At 38.2% G+C, this 19,234-nt stretch overlaps 1 long non-coding RNA gene across 1 annotated transcript in view; it reads right to left on the reverse strand.

Moving 5' to 3' along the window:
* LOC309604817 overlaps positions 1-19,234 on the reverse strand; it is a 405,061-nt gene that overhangs the window by 154,462 nt on the left and 231,365 nt on the right. The window lies entirely within an intron of this gene.

Raw genomic sequence — 19,234 nt, forward strand, 5'->3', positions numbered from 1 at the left:
TTCTCCCTGTCCTGACTCTAGAAAAGCCAGAGTAGCTGGTGGGGGAGAGAGCGGGAGAGAGGAACAGACAATGCCCAGCTTTTCTGCTACAGGATCCTGGACTCAGGTTGGGCCTGGACCGTACTGGGGGGGAGAAGAGAAGCTTTGAATGAGATGTGAGGTTAAAGTTTCAATTTTTTTTTTCTTTTTTTTGGGTGAAGTAGAAAAGCATAGCTTTAGTGCTTTGCCAGGCAAAGAGGGCCATAGCGGGCTCATGCCCTCAAAACTGTGTGTCCCAACCTGGAGGGGGTAGTGAGGAGTTTCCTAGTAATTGTACAAAGAGGAGGGCATGATCAGCTGGTGGACATTCTTCTGATTGGTTGGTGGGGAGGTAAGCAGGAGTCAGCATCATCAGCCCGCTGGTTCCAACCGGCCTGGGGTCTATGTGCCTGTGGGCAGCACACAGTTAACCTCTCCCACCTGGTGGGGGTTTCAGTATTTGGTTTCAGGACTTAATGAAGCTCAGGCTCTTGATGTCTCAGCGCAGAAAGAATTCAGTGAGAGACAAGGTGATAGGTAAGAAGTGGGTTTATTTAGAGAGAAGCACACTCCACAGACAGAGTGTGGACCATCTCAGAAGGTGAGAAAGGCCTCAAGTTTCAAATTTAAGAGAACCTTTTGCTATCTGGAAGTGTATCATAATTACTGAAATGGGACTATTTTTTTTGTTGTTGTTATTGAAAATGACTAGAAAGTAATGAAGCTGCCTAAAATGTCATTCAGGTATGGGAGAGGGGAATCTGGCATGTTGAAAGGCAGTGGTAGGAGGAAGATACAGCTGCTTCCTGTTTGTACTCAGTATGTTCAGTCCTTTCAATAGACTGGTTACACATCTATTGATTCTCATGTAGTCATACAATGACTAATAGCAACCCACACTGCATCCCGAGCATGAAAGCCAGAAGACGGAGGATCCCAAGCAGAACATGGAGAGGCTCAGATTCCCCAGCTCACAGAGAGGTATGCATGGGCTGACATGCATGTCCATTGTGTCTGTGCCTGGAACCCTGAACTCTCTCTCTCCTTGTCTTCTTCAAGCCCCAGCCTGAAATCGTTAACATTTTTCGTTTACTTTCTTACTCATCCTAACCCGTGTTTTCTGATTTCTTTTGCAAGATCATCCTCACCATCACCTAGGCTTGACCTTGTATTTGACACCCTTCATAGCTTTATCATTCATGTTTAACAGGCAACAAGCCTATGCAACAGCCTCCAAAACACCCCTAGTTTAAGACTTTATTACTCCTGAGTTGAACCATTTATTGATTTATTCACAAATGTAGAAAGGCCTATGATAAAGCCTACCCAGCTAGATAAGAAATGCTACTAGTTCTCTGGGCCCTTGTGGTTTAGAGAGCAATGGACTCATCAGTAAATCATTGCAATGCAATGGGATGAGTGTGATAGTGGAGACACAGTGGAGACACACAAGTGGAGACACACAAGGTGCTATGGAGTCTGGGGAAGAGCTAACTGCTTAGCGGAATGGAGAAGACTCGTCAGGGGAGGGGCATTGGAACTGTTCTTTAAGGATGAAATACAGAGAAGTGAAAAGCAAGGGGGGAAATCAGCCAGCCGGAAGCCATTAAGTAGAGGGAGACTGTTAACAAAAGACAATGAGAATTGCCAGTAGTTCCTTACAGCTGGAGCTAGAGAGTGCTGTGGGAAGTGACAGAGATAGGGCTAAAGAGAGACAGTTTAATATTTTAGGCTATTCCTTTAGAATAGATTCCCTGGAACAAAATGATAAATGTCATTAGTATTTCTGCTGGGAGAGAAGGGGAGCACAGCACATTGCAACAGAGGCTGAATGGGCTTTAGGAAATGTTGGGAGGGTGTGTGTGTGTGTGTGTGTGCACTTTTGTGTTGGAAGCAGATACAAGGTAGATTATGGGTCTGCTTCTGGCTAACCAAGTACATACCATGTCCTTTGTTTAATAGGCAATATGGAGCCATCAGCGGTGTTGAAGTAGGGTGGTGAGGAGTATACACACAATTTAGGAATATGATCCTAGCAGTAATGAGAAAGTGAGGCAGGAGGCTATTACAGTCGTCCAGGTGAGAAATAACGAGGACCTGAGGTGGGCAGTGGGGGTGGGTATGAAAGGAAGAGACATATTGAATGAGAGGAAATTGAAAGTAGCCAGTGGCTCCCTATTTGGTTGAGTATCGGATCACTTGTGGATCATTATAGCTATAGATTCAAATGCTGTACCCCAGGCCACCTCAGTCGGAATTTCTTAAAACTGAGGATTAACCAAATTTGCAAATAGCGGCACTGATTGGTCTGCCTTTGACTTCTCTCCTACTTCCTTTTACTAGTGGTTATGATCCAGTCTAACCACCTTGTAAACCTGAATGTCTACCAGCTACTGTTAGTGCTTCCCATAAGTCCCTTCTCTGCCCCTGTGGCTTTAATGTGCCACTACCTTCTTTTTGCAACATCCAGTATCCTACTTCCCTACATGGCCAATTCCTAGACATCCTTGGAGGACCACCTCAATTAAAATCTGTCATGTAAAGCTTTCTCACATCCCTCTTCCTTCCTCACATGACCAAACCCAGACTCCTCCAGTGAATGAGACTGAGATGATAATCCTGCCTCAAGCTCCAGAATAATTCACCTGTAATTCATGGATGGATCATCACCTTTTACCATGCAATAAGGTTATATATGAATATATCTTATCGCTTCTATCAGGCTGTGAACTCCTTAGGAAAGGGGTCGTGTCTGGCATAAGATAGGTGCTCAGTAGATAATAAGTAAGTGAATATTGGTAATCATGTTTACCAACTCATGATTAAAAGAATAGTATGATATTTTCCTCTTTAAATGGGGGGAGACACAACAACTTTAAAAGATACAAAACATAGTTTTAATTAAGTCTTCCAGTTTGATCGGAATCTTCATAAAATTTTGCACACTTGAGGATTCCATTTTCTGACATTAAGATCTAAATATATAAATGCTATTCATTCCTTTATTTTAAATAGGGATTCTTTTTCAAAGGAAAACTGCAATCCTTCAATAGTAAAACTCACAAAAATGACTCCCATAATTCTGTTTTAAAAAGCAGAGGAGGAGAGACCTTCAAGATGGTGGAGGAGTAAGATGTGGAGATCACCTTCCTCCCCACAAATACATCAAAAATACATCTACCTGTGGAACAACTCCTACCGAACACCTACTGAACACTGGAAGAAACCTCAGACTTCCCAAAAGGCAAGAAAATCCTCACGTACCTAGGTAGGGCAAAAGAAAAAAGAAAAAACAGAGACAAAAGAATAGGGATGGGACCTGTACCTCTGGGAGGGAACTGTGAAGGAGGAAAAGTTTCCACACACTAGGGAGCCCCTTCACTGGTGGAGACAGGGGGTAGGTGGTGGGGTAAGCTTCAGAGCCACAGAGGAGAATGCAGCAACAGGGGTGTAGAGGGCAAAACGGAGAGATTCCTGCACAGAGGATTGGTGCCAACCAGCATTCACCAGCCTGAGAGGCTTGTCTGCTCACCCGCCGGCCGGAATGGGTGGGGGCTGGGAGCTGAGGCTCAGGCTTTGGAGGTCAGATCCCAGGGAGAGGACTGGGGTTGGCTACGTGAAGACAGCCTGAAGGAAGCTTGTGCACCACAGCTAGCCAGGAGGGAGTCCGGGAAAAAGTCTGGATCTGCCTAAGAGGCAAGAGACCATTGTTTTGGGGTGCACGCAGAGAGGGGCTTCCTGCTCTGTGTGCCCACAGTTGGCTTAAGTGAGATCCAGAGACGGGCGCGAGCTGCAGCTATCATCTCAAACCCCAGAGGCAGGTATGGACCACTAACACTGTCACTGCTGCCACCAAGAATCCTGTGTGCAAGCACAGGTCACTACCCACACTCCCCATGGGAACCTATGCAGCCTGCCACTGCCAAGGTCCTGTGATCCAGGGACAACTTCCCGGGGAGAACACACAGTGTGCCTCAGGCTGTTGCAATGTCACACTGGCCTCTGTAGCCACAGGCTCGCCCCACATTCCAATTATGGCTACCATATGCCTCCCTCTCCCTGGCCTGAGTGAGCAAGAGAACCCTAATCAGCTGCTGCTTTAACCCCCTCCTGTCTGGGCAGGGAACAGATGCCTGAGGGTGGCCTACATGCAGAGGCAGGGCCAAAACCAAAGCTGAACCCCAGGAGCTGTGCGAACAAAGAAGAGAAAGGGAAATTTCTCTGTGCAGCCCCAAGAGCAGCAGATTAAATTTCCGCAATCAACTTAATAAACCCTGCATCTGTGGAGTACCTGAATAGACAACAAAAGTTCCCAAAATTGAGGCGGTGGACATTGGGAACAAATGTAGACTTGGGGTTTGCTTTCTGCATCTGATTTGTTTTTGGTTTTATGTTTATCTTAGTTTAGTTTGTAGTGCTTGTTATCATTGGTGGATTTGTTTATTGGTTTGGTTGCTCTCTCCCTTTTATTTTTTCCTTTTGATCTTTTTCTGTGTGTGTGTGTGTGTATGTTTAGGTTTACTTCTACCATTTGTCCTATGGTTCTGCCTGTTCATTTTTGTTTGTTTTGTTTGTTTGTTTTCTTTTTATGACAGTTTGTGTGTATGTTTCTTTGTGTGATTTTGTCTGTTTAGTTTTGCTTTTACCATTTGTTTTGGTGTTCTATCTGTTCTTTTTTTTTTTTCTTCCTTAACTTCTGAGCCATGCGGCTGGCAGGGTTTGGTGCTCCCGCTGGGTGTTGGGCCTGAGCCGCTGAGATGGGAGAGCCGATTCCAGGACATTGGACCACCAGAGACCTTCTGGCCCCACGTAATATTAATTGTCGAGAGCTCTCCCAGAGATCTCCATCTCAACCCTAAGACTCAGCTCCACCCAACAGCCAGCAAGTGCCAGTGCTTGATGCCCCATGCCAAACAACTAGCAAGACAGGAACACAACCCCATCAATTAGCAGAGAGGCTGCCTAAAGGCACACTAAGTTCACAGACACTCTGAAACGCACCACCAGAAGCAGCCCTGCCCACCAGAAGGACAAGATCCAGCCCCACGCACCAAAACACAGGAACCAGTCCCCTCAACCAGGAAGCCTACACAACAACAACTGAACCAACCTCACCCACTGGGGGCAGACACAAAAAATAACAGGAACTACGAACCAGCAGCCTGTAAAAAGGAGACACCAAACACAGTAAGTTAAACAAAATAAGAAGACAGAGGAATATGCAGCAGATGAAGGAGCAAGGTAAAAACCCACCAGACCAAACAAATGAAGAGGAAATAGGCAGTCTACCTGAAAAAGAATTCAGAGTAATGATAGTAAAGATGATCCAAAATCTCAGAAATAGAATGGAGAAAATACAAGAAACGTTTAACAAGGACCTAGGAGAACTAAAGAGCAAACAAACAGTGATGAACAACACAATAAATGAAATTAAAAACACTCTGGAAGGAATCAATAGCAGAATAACTGAGGCAGAAGAAAGGATAAGTGACCTGGAAGATAGAATAGTGGAAATAACTGCCAGGGAGCAGAATAAAGAAAAAAGAACGAAAAGAATTGAGGACAGTCTCAGAGACCTCTGGGACAACATTAAACACACCAATATTCGAATTATAGGAGTCTCAGAAGAAGAAGAGAAAAAGAAAGGGACTGAGAAAATATTTGAAGAGATTATAGTCAAAAACTTCCCTAACATGGGAAAGGAAATAGTCAATCAAGTCCAGGAAGCACAGAGAGTCCCATACAGGATAAATCCAAGGAGAAACATGCCCAAACACATATTAATCAAACTACCAAAAATTAAATACAAAGAAAAAATATTAAAAGCAGCAAGGGAAAAGCAACAAATAACATACAAGGGAATTCCCATAAGGTTAACAGCTGACCTTTCAGCAGAAACTCTGCAAGCAAGAATGGAGTGGCAGGACATATTTAAAGTGATGAAAGGGAAAGACCTACAACCAACATTACTCTACCCAGCAAGGATCTCATTCAGATTCAATGGAGAAATTAAAACCTTTACAGAGAAGCAAAAGAAGAGAATTCAGCACAACCAAACCAGCTTTACAACAAATGCTACAGGAGCCTCTCTAGGCAGGAAACACAAGAGATGGAAAAGACCTACAAAAACAAACCCAAAACAATTAAGAAAATGGTAATATGAATATACATATTGATAATTACCTTAAATGTAAATGGATTAAATACTCCAACCAAAAGACACAGACTGGCTGAATGGATGCAAAAACAAGACCTGTATATATGCTGTCTACAAGAGACCCACTTCAGACCTAGGGACACATACAGACTGAAAGTGAGGGGATGGAAAAAGATATTCCATGCAAATGGAAATCAAAAGAAAGTCTGGTGTAGCAATACTCATATCAGACAAAATAGACTTTAAAATAAAGACTATTACAAGAGACAAAGAAGGACACTACATCGTGACCAAGGGATCAATCCAAAAAGAAGATATAACAATTGTAAATATATATGCACCCAACATAGGAGCACCTCAATACATAAGGCAAATGCTAACAGCCATAAAAGGGGAAATCGACAGTAACACAATAACAGTAGTGGACTTCAACACCCCACTTTCACCAATGGACAGATCATCCAAAATGAAAATAAATAAGTAAACACAAGCTTTATATGACACATTAGATCAAATGGACTTAATTGATATTTATAGGACATTCCATCCAAAAACAACAGAATGCGCTTTCTTCTTTAGTGCACATGGAACATTCTCCAGGATTGATCATATCTTGGGCCACAAATCAAGCCTTGGTAAATTTAAGAAAATTGAAATTATACCAAGCATCTTTTCCGACCACAACACTATGAGACTAAATATCAATTACAGGAAAAAAAAATGTAAAAAATATAAATACATGGAGGCTAAACAATACGCTACTAAATAACCAAGAGATCACTGAAGAAATCAAAGAGGTAATCAAAAAATACCTAGAAACAAATGATGATGAAAACACGATGACCCAAAACCTTTATGATACAGCAAAAGCAGTTCCAAGAGGGAAGTTTATAGCAATACAATCCTTCATCAAGAAACAAGAAAAATCTCAAATAAACAACCTAACCTTATACCTAAAGCAATTAGAGAAAGAAGAACAAAAAAACCCCTCCAAAGTTAGCAGAAGGAAAGAAATCATAAAGATCAGATCAGAAATAAATGAAAAAGAAATGAAGGAAATGAGAGCAAAGATCAATAAAACTAAAAGCTAGTTGTTTGAGAAGATAAACAAAATTGATAAACCATTAGCCAGACTCATCAAGAGAAAAAGGTAGAAGACGCAAATCAACAGAAATAGAAATGAAAAAGTAGAAGTAACTACTGACACTGAAGAAATACAAAGGATCATGAGAGATTACTACAAGCAACACTATGCCAATAAAATGGACAACCTGGAAGAAATGGACAAATTCTTAGAACAGCACAACCTTCTGAGACTGAACCAGGAAGAAATAGAAAATACAAACAGACCAGTCACAAGCACTGAAATTGAAACTGTGATTAAAAATCTTCCAACAAGCAAAAGTCCAGGACCAGATGGCTTAACAGGCTAATTCTGTCAAACATTTAGAGAAGAGCTAACACATATTTCTCAAACTTTTCCAAAATATAGCAGAGGGAGGAACACTCCCAAACTCATTCTACTAGGCCACCATCATGCTGATACCAAAACCAGGCAAAGATGTCACAAAAAACGAAAACTACAGACCAGTATCACTGATGAACATAGATGCAAAAATCCTCAACCAAATACTAGCAAACAGAATCCAACAGCATGTTAAAAGGATCATGTACCATGATCAAGTGAAGTTTATCCCAGGAATTCAAGGATTCTTCAATATATGCAAATCAATCAATGCGATACACCATATATTAACAAATGGAAGGATAAAAACCATATGATAATTTCAATAGATGCAGAAAAAGCTTTTGACAAAATTCAACACCCATTTATGCTAAAAACTATCCAGAAAGTGGGCATAGAGGGAACCTACCTCAACATAATACAGGCTATATATGACAAACACACAGCCAACATCATTCTCAATGGTGAAACACTGAAAGCATTTCCTCTAAGATCAGGAACAAGTCAAGAGGGTCACTCTCACCACCCTTGTTCAACATAGTTTTGGAAGTTTTAGCCATGGCAATCAGAGAAGAAAAATAAATAAAAGGAATCCAAATTGGAAAAGAAGAAGTAAAACTCTCACTGTTTGCCGATGACATGATACCATACAGAGAATCCTAAAGAAGCTACCAGAGAACTACTAGAGCTAATCAATGAATTTGGTAAAGTAGCAGGATACAAAATTAATGCACAGAAACCTGTTGCATTCCTATACAGTAGTGATGAAAAATCTGAAAGAGAATTTAAGGAAACATTCCCATTTACTATTGCAATAAAAAGAATAAAATACCTAGGAATAAACCTACGTAAGGAGACAAAAGACCTGTATGCAGAAAACTGTAAGACACTGATGAAAAAATTAAAGATAATACAAACAGATGGAGAGATATACCATGTTCTTGGATTGGAAGAATCAACATTGTCAAAATGACTCTACTACCCAAAGCAATCTACAGATTCAATGCAATCCTTATCCAACTACCAATGGCATTTTTCACAAAGGTAGAACAAAAAATTTCACAATTTGTATGGAAACACAAAAGACCCTGAATAGCCAAAGCAATCTTGAGGAAGAAAAACGGAACTGGAGGAGTCAGTCTACCTGACTTCAGACTGTACTACAAAGCTACAATAATCAAGACAGTATGGTACTGACACAGAAACAGAAATATAGATCAATGGAACAGGATAGAAAGCCCACGGATAAACCCACACACCTATGGTCACCTTATCTTTGATAAAGGAGGCAAGAATATACAATGGAGAAAAGAGAGCCTGTTCAATAAGTGGTGCTGGGAAAACTGCACAGCTACATGTGAAAGAATGAAATTAGAATGCTTCCTAACACCATACACAAAAATAAACTCAAAATTGATTAAACACCTAAATGTAAGACCGGTTACTATAAAACTCTTAGAGGAAAACATAGGAAGAAAACTCTTTGACCTAAGTCACAGCAAGATCCTTTCGACCCACCTCCTAGAATAATGGAAATAAAAACAAAAATAAACAAATGGGACCTAATGAAACAAAAGCTTTTGCACAGCAAAGGAAACTATAAGCAAGACAAAAAGACAACCCTCAGAATGGGAGAAAATATTTGCAAATGAAACAACTGACAAAGGATTAATCTCCAAAATATACAAGCAGCTCATGCAGTTCAATATCAAAAAAACAAACCCAATCCAAAAATGGGCAGAAGACCTAAATAGACATTTCTCCAAAACAGATATACAGATTGCCAGCAAACACATGAAAGGTTGCTCAACATCACTAATCATTAGAGAAATGTAAATCAAAACTGCAATTAGGTATCACCTGACACTGGTCACAATGGCCATCATCAAAATATCCACAAACAATAAATGCTGGAGAGGGTGTGGAGAAAAGAGAACACTCTTGCACTGTTGGTAGGAATGTAAATTGTTACAGCCACTATGGAGAATGGTATGAGGTTCCTTAAAAAACAAAAAATAGAACTACCATATGACCCAGCAATCCCACTACTGGCCATATACCCAGAAAACCATAATTCAAAAAGAGACAAGTACCACAATGTTCATTGCAGCACTATTTACAATAGTCAGGACATGGAAGCAACCTAAGTGTCCATCGACAGATGAATGGATAAGGAAGATGTGGCACATATATACAATGGAATATTACTCAGCCATAAAAAGAAACGAAATTAAGTTATTTGTAATGAGGTGGATGGACCTAGAGTCTGTCATACAGAGTGAAGTAAGTCAGAAAGAGAAAAACAAATATCGTATGCTAACACATATATGGAATCTAAAAAAAAATCGTTCTGGTGAGCCTAGGGGCATGACAGGAATAAAGATGCAGATGTAGAGAGTGGACTTGAGGACACGGGGGTGGGGGAAGGGGAAGCTAGGACAAAGTGAGAGAGTGGCATGGACATATATACACTACCAAATGTAAAATAGATAGCTAGTGGGAAGCAGCTGCATAGCACAGGGAGATCAGCTCGGTGCTTTGTGACCACCTAGAGGGGTGGGATAGAGAGGGTGGGAAGGAGGTGCAAGAGGGAGGGGATATAGGGATATATGTATACATATAGATGATTCACTTTGTTATATAGCAGAAAGTAACAATATTGCAAAGCAATTATACTCCAATAAAGATGTAAAAAAGAAAAAGAAATAAAGGATAAATAAAGAATGTCTCAGACAAAAAAGAAAAAAATCAAAAGCAGAGTAAAATCTCAGAAAAACAAACATAATCAGGTAACTCCACCCATGTTATTGTGACATATTACATCTCTCCAGGGAGCCCATATTAGATAGCTTTGCTATTTTCCAGCCGGCATCTTTATTTTTTTCCCCTGTATCCTAAATGGCTTGCTTAGGGTTTACTGGAATGCTAATTTTTTTTCTAGTAAATTATGAGCAATATGGATGAATGGACATGTAGTATTTCGCTTTTGCCTCATTATGCCTTAGATGTGGGATCCCCAGTTTTGTAAATGATAGCTACAATATATCAGGCCATCTTTACACATGCTCATGCTTGAATGCCTCCTGCTTCTCCTCCCATATGGAACAATGTCAATCATTGATGTACAGCTGTTGTTAAGATGCATCCTATGTCTACAGAAAATAACCCATAAGTATTTGCTATAAAATAATGCATAAGATTGCAGGAAAACACAGGAGAAATTGTCTTGGCTGAAAAAAGGAAACAAACAAACAAGAAAATAAACCCTGTGGAATATTTTTAGGTAAAGGGAGACAGGAAGTATTCCCTTTTCTTAAGGCTCTGAATTCACCTCATAGCTCCTGCTACTCCCTGGGTGACTGAGACGTTTGCCATCATCTTCCTGAACCTCAGTTTCTTCATTTGTAAATAATTCTCAGAGTTGACAGTGTTTTTTGAGGAACAACAGATAAAAATGCCTTGAAAGTGCTTTGTGAGCCTACAGTAATCTGTAAAAGCTTAATGATAATAATATACAGTAGGGTATCTTCCCTTGAAAACAGCAGGAGCGTTTCCTTACATAATGACCTGACAGATGGGTTGTGGTATCTAATCCCCTTAAACCCCCAAAGCTCTTTGATAGTGGATGTTGTAAAAGGCCAGATTAAAGCTCATGCTGCTCTTTTATTGAGCCCTTTCTTTCAGTATCTATGTCATATTCAATTGCTTCCTTCTCTAAGTACCGTTGCATGTTAACCTACTACCTGCAGCAACAATTAGGAGCAGAAATAGAGACTGAAGGACAGTGCACTCCAGTAGAAAAAATTAGTAAATGCTTGTTGTCCCCAATATTAAAATCCACTTTGGCCTTTATATGTGGCTTTTATCGAAGGTTCCTGCCCTCCTAATTCCTGACTATTAGTCTCAAGCTGTGGGTATTTGTAGATGTTGAACACAGGCTGTGTGTGTGTGTGTGTTTGTGTGTGTGTGTGACAGTCCTGTAAGTGGTGAGAATGGAGCTTTAGTGATATTAATTCTAAACCAGTGAGGCTTATGGAAATCACCAGCAGTTTAGGATATTTGTAACATTTATGGAAGAGCTGGAGCTTTCAATCTGTTCAAAATGAGGAAAGGATGATTACCAGTTATTCTACTGTAACCTTAATTCAGCTCTTGAACCTGCATTGGACCAAGAAGTTTACATTTCCTCTTTATGTTGTGCTTGTCTTTTGAGAAGAGCCATTAAAGTTATCAGTTTCTAAAACCTTCTGTGAAAATCCCTTAACCTAAATTCATCATCCTTCCTTAGTGACAAACTTTGCTTTCTTTGCATGCTGTAAGAAGTGTTAATTGTGAAATCACCCATGGTATGTAATCTGTATAATCAAAGAAAAGAAAAGGAGGAGCAATAGTAGTGTGTGTGTGTGTGTGTGTGTGTGTGTGTGTGTGTGTGTGTGTGTGTGTGTTCTTGTTTGGCAACTGAGTATATGCCAGAACTGCATTAAACATTTTAAATGCACTATCTCTTAATTTGGTGTGTTTAAAGAGACCACGATGGTTGTTCAAAAACCTTTCTGAAGAGTCCCTCCATTTATATTCTGGATTCATCCCATCTTAACCTTCTTAAGAACGTCACTTCTATATTTGGGTCTTCTTTCCCTGTATCTTCACGTACTCCTTCTTTTCTGAATCATGGTGCAAAAAGGCTGAAATATCACTCGACTTTATACAAACAATGTTACCTTGACCCCACGTTCCCTTCCTGCTCTGTTTTTCTGAATCTTTTTGTAGCAGAACTTCCCCAAAGAGTTATCCCTGCTTGCTATCTTAACTTTCTCTTTTCCTATTCTCTCTCTCATTCTCTCTTTCTCTTTCTCTTTCTAACTCTCACTCTTTCTCATTGAGGCATATATATATACATATACATATACATATATATATATGAATGTTCCTCAACCCCATCAGCAATCACCATTCTGATTTTTCGTACCTAGATTTGGTCTGCCTGTTCTGGATTTCATGAAATAATAGAATAATAAAGTATGTGTTTGTGTTTTTTTGCTCAACACAATCCATTTGAGATTCATCCAGTTGCCGCTTGTATCAATCCATTCTTTTTGCTCTTGCTGAATAGTAACTGATGTTATGAATATGCCACGGATGGTTTTTTTGTTTTTACTGTATTCTCTTGTTGAGATTTTGCATTGCTTCCATTTTTTTTTTTTTTGTGGCTATTATGAATAAGGTCTCTACAAACATTCTTGTACAAGTATTATATTTGTCTTTGTCTTGGCATATGTCTCTATTTCTCTTGGGTAAATATCTAGGAGAGCAACTGCTAGGTAACAAGGGTAAATGTATGTTTGACTATATAAGAAACTGCTGGTTTTGAAAGTGGTTGTAGCATTTTTATACTCCTGCCAGAAGTATATGAGAGCTCCAGTTGCTACACATTCTCACCAACATATGATTTTGTCAGTATTTTAATTTTAGCCATTTAAAAAAGTGTGTGTGAAATAGTACCACATTCTGGTTTAAATTTGCATTTCTCCGATGAGCACTTTTTTTGTGCTTATTGACCATTTGTGCATCTTTTTTGTAAATTGTCTGTTCAATCTTTTGCCCATTTGAAAAAATTGGGTTGTTTTTCTTTTTATTACTGATTGTAGTAGTTCCTTTTGTACTCTGTATACAAATCCTTTGTTAGGTGTATGCATTATAGGAGTTCCTTGCAGTCCATTGCCTGCCTTTTTATATGCATAAATGGTATATTTTGTTAAGAACAAGTCTTTAATATTGATGATGTCTACTCAATATTTTCTTTTAAGGTTAATGCTTTTTTGGTGTCCTATTTAAGAAATCTTTGCATACCACACGGTGATGAAAATGTTCTTTTATATTTTCTTCTCCAAGTTTTATAGATTTAGCTTTTACATTTAGGTCTCAAATTAGTTCTTGTATATTGAGTGAGATAGGGGGTGAAGTTTGTTTGTTTTTCCATAAGGGTATCCTTTTATTTCAGCGCTACTTGTTGAAAAGATTTTCCTTTCCTCATTGAATAATCTTGGTACTTTGGTCAAAACTATCTTGATAGATCATATATACACCCTAACATATTTTTACACAGAGTTTTTATTGTCTATCGTTACACCAGCACTACATGTATACCACATAATTATGGTAGCTTTATATTAAAGTCTTGAAATCAAATAGTGGCATCAATACAGCTTTATTTTGCTTTTTTAAAAAAAGGTTGTTTGGCTGTTTTACGTCCTTGATAGCATCATATAATTTTATGATATATATGTCAATTTTTACAAAATTCTTCTAGGGTTTTGACTGGGATTACATTGACTCTACACCAATTTGGGTAAAATTAACATCTTAACATTATTGAGTCTTCTAATCTCTGAATATGGTTTATCTCTGTCCATTTATTTAGGAATTCTTTAGTGTTTCACAGAATGATTAGAATTTTCAATATATACGTCTTGATTTTTTTTGTTAGATGTATTCACAAGTATGTATTTTGGGTGCTTTTTAAATGGAAAATTTTTATTTTCTAAGTTTTTGCTGATAGGATACAGAAATATAATTGCTTTTATTTATTATTGGGTTGGCCAAAAGGTTCATTCGATTTTTTCCATAAGATGGCTCTAGCAGCACTTAGTCGTCTTTAACTTCATTCAGAACAATTTGGTTAGACTGTATGTAACAGATGTCTTATCAGTGTGCATTATAAAAAAGACTTATCAAAATTGGTGAATTTTTGTGTAGCCATTTTAATATTGAAGATGGAAGAAAAAAAGCAACATTTTTGGCATATTATGCTTTATTATTTCAAGAAAGGTAAAAATGCAACCGAAATGCAAAAACAGATTTGTGCAGTGTATGGAGAAGGTGCTGTGACTGATCGAACATGTCAAAAGTGGTTTGTGAAGTTTTGCCCTGGAGATTTCTCACTGGACGATGCTCAATAGGCGGGTAGACCAGTTGAAGTTGATACCGATAAAATTGAGACATTAATTGAGAACAGTCAACATTATAGCACGTGGGAGATAGCTGACATACTCAAAATATCCAAATCAAGTGTTGAAAATAATTTGCACCATCTTGGTTATGTGAATGGCTTTGATGTTTGGGTTCCACATGAGTTAAGCAAAAAAACCTTCTTGACCATATTTCCATTTCCATTCTCTACTTAAAGGTAACAAAAACATTCCATTTTTAAAACAAATTGTGACGGACAATGAAAAGTGGATACTGTACAATAATGTGGGATGGAAGAGACTGTGGGGCAATCGAAATGAACCACCACCAACCACACCAAAGGCCGGACTGCATACAGAGAAGGTGATGTTGTGTATATGGTGGGATTGGAAGGGAGTCCTCTATTATGATCTCTTTCTGGAAAACCAAACGATTAATTCCAATAAGTACTGCTCCCAGTTAGACCAACTGAAAGCAGCACTCGATGAAAAGTGTCCAGAATTAGTCAACAGAAAACACATAATCTTCCATCAGGATAACACAAGACCGCATGGTTCTCCGATGACCAGGCAAAAACTGTTACAGCTTGACTGGGAAGCTCTGACTCATTGCCATATTCACCAGACATTGCACCTTTGGATTTCCATTTATTTTGGTCTTTACAAAATTCTCTTAATGGAAAAAATTTCAATTCCCTGGAAGACTGTAAAAGGCACCTGGAACGGTTCTTTGCTCAGAAAGATAAAAAGTTTTGGGAAGATAGAATTATGAAGTTGCCTGAAAAATGGCAGAAGGCAGTGGAACAAAAGGGTGAATATGTAGTTCAATAAAGTTCTTTGTAAAAATGAAAAATGTGTCTTTTATTTTTACTTAAGAACTGAAGGCACTTTTTGGCCTACAACCCAATACTTTGTATCCTAATCCCACCTGTGGTAGATTCTTCACGTTTCTGCCTGGGATGAGAGCATCTGGAGGTTTTACTTTTCCTACATAATATGGCTCCTCTATTTCTGATGTTTGGGTTATTTGTGGTTCTTTTGGTGCTCAGTATTTTGATTGGTTTTATAATCCTATTATTTTGTAGTTTATCTGATCTGCCTTGTTTTGGTTGCTAGGATGAGAGTGATGGTCTCTTGCAACTTTCTATATCTAAGCCAGTGGTGGAATGGCCCTTACTATAGTTTCAATGTCTGTAGGACATTGTCCTACATGTCTGTAGGATCTCACTAAATTATATTTTATGTCTTAATCTCTTGCTCAGTTCACTAGAAGTTTATCAGTTATTTTTATTCTTTTCAAACAACCTTCTTTTGATTTTGTTAACTTTCCCTGATTTTTTTTTCTATTTCCTTTTTTTTTCTGCTCCGATATTTATTTCCTTCCCTCTACTTACCTTGGTTTTTATTTGCTCTTCTTTTTCCAGATTCTTAATGTAGAAATTTATATCACTATTTTTATACCATCTTTCCTTCCTAATATATGTGTTTAAACCTATAAATTTCCCTCTAAGCACTGCTTTAGTTGCATCACATGAATTTTAATAGGTTGTATTTTTATTGTTATTCAATTATTCAATTAAAATTGTTTTAATTGAATTAAAACAGTGATTTATTCTTGGCCCATGGGTTATTTAGAAATGTGTTACTTAAGTTAAAAATATTTTGGCATTTCATAGATCTCTTTCTGTTGTTGATTTGTGGTTTACTTCTGTTGTGCTCAGATAACATATTCTATAAAATTTTGGACTGCAGTCAGTTATTTTTAAAATAAATGTCAATTAAGTCAACTTTGTTATTCAAATCTTTATCTTGATAGATATTTTTGTCTAGTTGTTCCATCAGTTTCTGATAGAGGAATGTTAAAGGAATCAACTGTGATTGTGGATTTGTCTGTTTATCCTTTTAATTCAGTCAGTTTTTGCTTCCTGTATTTTGAAGTTCATTAAGATTATTATATGTGCATTGAAGGACATGATCAACAGAGTGAAAACCAATGGAATAAGAGAAACTATTTGCAAATCATGTATCTAATAAAGGATTAATATATCGTATATAAAGGACTCCTACAACTCAACAAAAAACGAACAGCCCAACTTAAAAATGGGCAAAGGAACTAGGTAGAGATTTCTCAAAAGAAGATATACAGATGGCCAATAAGCACATTAGATATCTAAATGATATTGAGTCCTTAACACAGCTGATTATACTCTAAATGTCATTGTTTCTTTGGTCATGGGACATGCTAGGAACCCAGAGACTGGCTGAATGGGAGTTGAGAAAACAAACCAGAATACCTAAGAACTTACAGAAGAGTTACTCCTATCCATGGTGAAGCCAGACAGACATCCAAGGCCCCTAAATATAAGAGAAGACAACAAATTCTTATTCTAGCCAGGACTCTAGTGATGTTAAGAGGCCCTTTGAGATGGTAGACAGGGCATGGCAACAGTGTGTAATTGGCAGGTCATATTGCTGTATAAAGTCAATAACAGGAATATCAGAAGCAAGATCTAGTCTCTGGCTGGCAATAAATAGAAGAGTTCAGTACCCCAAGCTTAGGAATTAGTGCCAGGCCTCAATTGCAGTTAAAAACTGTACATGGGTAGTCAGGCATATACTAACAAATAGTCCAACATATGTGCTCAATGTTAGAACAAAGGGCTAGAGGTCAAAGCTCTTTTAGATACTCAAGGCACAAAATTTATTACAGAATCATAGGGTGTGAGAACTACAGACATATTCACTGGTTGGGAAGGATAGTACTTCGCCATTATCACCTCAGTATCAATTTAAGGCTGATCCTGTCTGTAATTTCATGTTACTTCTGGCACATCTGGAGCAGAGAACTTCTTGAGAAATTGTGTGAGGATCAGAAGACTAGAAACAGATGCCATTTTGATTTTTAAAAAATGGGACAAGAGTGAATTCACTGAACCACAGATCTGTTCATTCATTCATTCAACCAACCCAGCAACCAACCAACCAATCAACCAACCAACCACCAACTAACCAACTAACCAACATTTATTGAGTGCCTACTGGATGTTAGGCACCGTGCAGGGCTCTCAGGACACAAGGCAGTTATGGTACCCTGCTGTCATGGGTCTTTCCATTTACCTTTATTAAACCCAAAGGTAAATTCTAGAAATTAATGTCAACTACAGGCAAAATTATAGGCGGGATATTGAATGGATGGCTGGATTTACTAAAAACAAGACATGTTAATCTAATTCTTTCTTTGCCAGAGCCATTTTACTAGAAGATCTTGGAGATGTACTATTTTATATTGACTTTTTCCTCTGTGTCATGATAAGCTTAAATTGAGGGGACAAAAAGACTGCTTGGAAGTAAAATTAGGCAGTGTCATAACAAATTAAGCAACTATGTCAAAATATTTCTGATGAATTCAATATATTAATAATAATATATTAATCTGATTGCAAGTTTGTAACACTTCTGTCTTCAAACCTGTTCTGTATAATGTTCTGTTAATAGTCTGCTTGAAAATATGAAAGGGTGATTTTCAAATTTGCTGATAAGATGAGGCTGAAGAATATCAAATATTTGTTAAATGAATACAACAAGAGATGAATTGGAAAACCTGTTCTCCACATTGGACTCCATTAGAAGTTTTCTTAGTCTTGACTAACAAGTTCAGTGAATGCTCCTTTAAGAACTCACCTCCATGTAGATTCATGCTCCCCCACCCTTAGAGACACTCCTGTGTAGAAATTCTGCAGCCACTTTGATTTGGAAGGCAAAATTACTAGTATGACTGAAGATACTGACAAGCTGAAGGGGTAAGCAGAATCTAAGAAGACAAGTTTTTATGAGTTAACTGTAAGATTATGTATGTGGGTTCAAATAAAAATTAAATAAATGACAATGATACAGAATCAGGGAAAGGAAAAGGGGACTTAGTTTGCCAACAATTTCTGTTAAAAAAATGATTTTAAAATTTTTTGTCAGTCAGAGACACCTGAGACTCCTCACCAAGGAAGATATTCAAATCACAAATAAGCATATAAAAAATGCTCCACATCCTATGTCATCAGGGAAATACAAGTTAAAACAACCATGAGATACCACTACACACCTATTAGAATGGCCAAAATCTGGAACACCGACCTCATCAAATGCTGACGAGGACGTGGGGCAACAAGAACTCATTCATTCTTAGTGGGAATACAGAATGGTACAGCCACTTTAGAACAGTTTGGTGGTTAATTATGAAACTAAACATACTCTTACCATATGATCCAGCAATCGCTGTCCTTAATATTTACCCCAAAAATGTGAAAACTTATGTTCACACAAAAACCTGTACACAGATGATTATAGCAGCTTTATTCTTAACTGCCAAAACTTGGAAGTAGCCAATATGCCCTTCAGTAGGTTTATGAATAAACTGTGGTATATCCAGATAATGAAATTTTACTCAGCACTAAAAAGAAATGATCTTTAATCCATTTGGAGTTTATTTTTGTGTATGGTGTTAGGTAGTATTCTAACTTCATTCTTTTACATGTATCTGTCCAGTTTTCCCAGCACCACTTATTGAAGAGGCTGTCTTTACTCCATTGTATGTTCTTGCCTCCTTTGTCATAAGTTAGGTGCCCATATGTG

The sequence above is a fragment of the Balaenoptera borealis genome (assembly GCF_965194805.1).
Source record: "Balaenoptera borealis genome assembly, chromosome: 1".
NCBI lineage: Eukaryota > Metazoa > Chordata > Mammalia > Artiodactyla > Balaenopteridae > Balaenoptera > Balaenoptera borealis.